The following is a 4048-nucleotide window of genomic DNA, read 5'->3' as shown; positions in this document are numbered from 1 at the left end:
TTCCAAAAAGTTGTAGATTCCTGTTTTGGGGGCAGAGTTTCTACAGTTTCACAGACCCTTGCCATGGGTCTGTTTTCATTTATTGTGCTGGGTATTTGATGGGTCCTTTGATTGTAGAAGCTTTTGTCCTCTACCGGAAACATTTCTTCATTTCCTGTTCTCGAGTCTCCTTTTTTCAGTTTTTCTGAATTTCGCTGGACTCTTCTACATTTCTTATTCTTTCTCTTTCGTTTTCTATCTTTGTGCCCTTTGGCTCTATTTTCTCAACTTTATTTTCCAGTTTTCTACTGAATTTTTAAAATTTCTCCTTATATTTTGAATTCCCATGAGCTTCTTTATTTCTGAATTTCACTCTTTTATTGTATACTGTTATTTTATAGTTGCATTATCTTTTCTTACCTCTCATATTAATGATATATATTTTTAAATTTTCTTCTCTTTACTTGGTTTGTTTCCTCTGAGTTGCTTTTTCCCCTATTTTATGTTTAACTTTTTAAAAAAATTTATTTTTTTTTAATTTTTATTTTTTATTATAGTTGAAGTTCTGGGATACATGTGCAGAATGGGAAGGTTTGTTACATAGGTATACACGTGCCATGGTGGTTTGCTGCACCTATATTAGAGTTGTCTTTAACTGTCCAATAATCCTTGATTGACTGCTCCTTTCTAAGGATAGAGTACTGAAAGCTGATTGGAAGCTCTAAATCCATGATTAGAGGTTGCCTGTGCAATCTTTACTTGAGGTAATCAAGCTAGGCAATTTAAGTAGTGTAGGAATTGGAATTGTTGTAACTACAACTCCCCAAATCTTCGTGACTTAACATAATAAAAGTTTGTTTCTCACTTACATAAAGTCCAGCGTTGGTGTTCTTGGTCAACTGGAACCTTTCATGTGGGCCTTTTTTTTTTTTTCTTTTAAATCATTCTTGAGAAGGGAACAAAGGAACTTCTACATCTAGTTAGCATGGAAGATTTTGCAGGAATTTTCATGAGTGAGGCTTGAATAGTATATTTTTAACAACCTGATCATCTGGGAGGAAAAAAGCTCTGATTTATAGCATTTGCTGATCTTTGTGGTATAAATACTTCGCCGTGACCAAGTTCAGGCTACCAACATGATGTCACCAAATGCAGAATTAGGAAGAGATACACCCAATAGACTTTCATGCCAGGTCTGGCATACCACAGACTACCAGCCACATTCCACTGGCCAGAACTATGTTGTATGGCTCCACCTAAATTCAGGGGAGGGTGAAATTGTGTGCCCTGGAAGTAAGGGAACTAGATTTTAGTGAGCAGCTAACAGTTTTCTGTCATAGTTGGTATCTCCATTATCATTAACTTTATATCTAGTTGGAGTTCCTACAGAGTTATATTCCAATCTCCTGCCTAGATGGTGAAGAAGGCCTAGTGCTAGGTATTCTGAGAACTCTCATTAGACAGGATCTGGTGGTATCTGTACATTTACATAATCCCCATGTTTTCAATGTGGTCCCTGAATTTATTTTATGTTACTGTAACAAATTACCACAGACTTAGTGGCTTAAAACAACACAAACTTACCGTTGTATGGTTCTTTGGGTTAGAAGTCAGACGTGGGTTTTACTGGACTAAAATCAAGGTATTGGTATAGCTGCATCCCTTTCTGGAGGCTCTGGGGCGAATCTATGCTCTTGTCTTTTCCAGCTCCTAGAGGCCACCCTCATTCCTTGCTTATGGCTTCCATTCTCCATGTTCATAGCCAGCTGCATAGCATATCTCTGATTCTTTTTCTGTAGTCATATCTCCCTCTGACCACAGCCCAGGAAAGATTCTCAGATTTTAAAGTACCATGCCATGCAATTAGCCCACCTATATAATCTGGGATAATATCTTCATCTCAGAGTCCTTAATCACATCTGCAAAGGCATTTGTCATGTTAACCACGTATTTACAGGTTCCGGAGATTAGGGTGTTGTCATTTTTTGGTGGACCATTTTTCTGCCTACCACAATACCACTTGCTCTCCGAAGACCCTCCCTTTTATCTATTCCTAGTAATAAGATTAAGAACGTTTCTTGGGGATGGTAGTGGAAATTTAGTGATCCTTCTGCTTTTTAAACAAACTTTTAGTCCTTATTTTACACTACTGTTTTCATCCTCACTTCCAGACATATGTAAAAGCACCAATTCATGAGTTTTTGCCTGTTTTGTGACACAAATTGAGTTAGTTTTATGATTTCCCTCTCACCATTTAGGATTAAATTTTCTGAGAATACTTTAACACTTATTTAAACGCTTTCAAGATTTTGTTGTTCTTGTCTTCCTTTCCCATTCTCCTCATCCTTGTGTGTTTATGCCTTTACTGAAAAAACCCTTTAATATTGTTTTAGCTGGGGTTTGGGCAGGCAACAAATGCAGATGTGTGTTTAATTTACCATCTTAATTAGAACACAGCTTGCACTTTTAACTTCTATACCATACTGCCTTAACTTTATTGCCTCTTTTTTTGTGTGTAAGGTAACCCAGATTTTGGGTAATATAAATGGATGTGGATCTTGTCTTCTAGATTACAAATTTATTTATTCAGTACACTTTTATTGGCTACTCTACATCAGCCACTTTGCTGAGCATTTCAAATACAAGGCTCAGGTTCTGGTGTTGGAATTCAGACTACCACAAAGGAAATTTGAGCACATTGTTATAAGTGTATGATAGGAATAGAAACAATACCAAAGAAACATGGAGAAAGAAGGGACTACTTTTAATTGAGAGTCAGGAAAGACTTCATAGAAGTCGTAACGTTCTAGCTGTGTCTTAGAAAGGGTGTTGCTGGAGAATGGAGTGAGGAAGTTGTTCCCAGACAGAAGTGGGAAAATGTGAAGAAGGTGAATGGTAAGAAGTTCATTGTGGCTGGAGCAGATTATATGGGGGAGAAGAAAGAGATGATGAAACTTCAGGGATTAGTGTGGCTTAGATATTGGAGAATGTTTTATGGCATGGTAGGGAGTTTTTATTTAGGTCAGATAAAAACTAGAGATCTTTAAGAAAGGAAGTAACATGGCTTACACATCTTTGGTTAAATTTATTTCTAAGTTTTTAAAAAAATTTCTTGTTTGGGATGATATTGTGAATGAATTTTTAAAAATTATTATTTAAAAAAATTTTTTGGAGGCAGGGTCTTGCTCTGTCATCCAAACTGGATTGTGATGGGATGATCTTGGCTCACTGTAACCTCCACCTCCCAGGCTCAAGCAATCCTCCTACCTCAGCCTCCCAAGTAGCTGGGACTACAGACATGCACTAGCATGCCTGGGTAATTTGTTGTAGAGACAGGGTTTTGCCATGTTGCCCAGGCTGGTCTTAAACTCCTAGACTCAAGAGATCATCCCACCTCAGTCTCCCAAAGTGTTGAGATTGCAGACGTGAGTCACTGAACCAGGCCAAAATTTTTCTTTTCTTGTTTTTTTGAGATGGGGTCTTGCTGTATTGCCCAGGCTGATCTTGAACTTCTGGGCTCAAGTGATGATCCCCCTTGGCCTCCCAAAGTGCTGAGATTATAGGTGTGAACTACTGTGCACAACTGAGAATCATTCATATTTAAGGGCGTGGTTCAGTTCTTTCTTTAACTTACTTTTTATAGGAGTCCATTGTACAATTCCATTCCGTAATTTATCCTTCTGTGACTGGTGGACATTTGGGTCCTTTTCACCTTTTCTTATTGCAGACAGTGCTTTTATGAACATTCTTCTGTTTGTCTCCTGGTACAGAGGTTAAGAGATTTTTTTATGTACGGTTGACCCTTGCAAGGCTCCACTTACACACAGCTTTTCAGTAAGTACATTGGGAAATTTTTTGGAGAGTTTTGACAAATTGAAAACACTTGCAAATTGTATAACCTAGAAATAAAAAAAAATAAGTTTGGAGGTATGTCATCAATGCATAAAACAGTAGATACTAGCTTATTTTATCATTTACTACCATAAAATATATACAAATCCATCATAAAAAGTTAAAATGTATCAAAATTTATGCAAACACTTAGAGACTGGACATGGTGCTACTCTCG

Source organism: Mandrillus leucophaeus, unplaced genomic scaffold, assembly GCF_000951045.1.
Source record: "Mandrillus leucophaeus isolate KB7577 unplaced genomic scaffold, Mleu.le_1.0 Scaffold131, whole genome shotgun sequence".
NCBI classification, from domain to species: domain Eukaryota; kingdom Metazoa; phylum Chordata; class Mammalia; order Primates; family Cercopithecidae; genus Mandrillus; species Mandrillus leucophaeus.
This window is presented reverse-complemented; position numbering follows the sequence as displayed.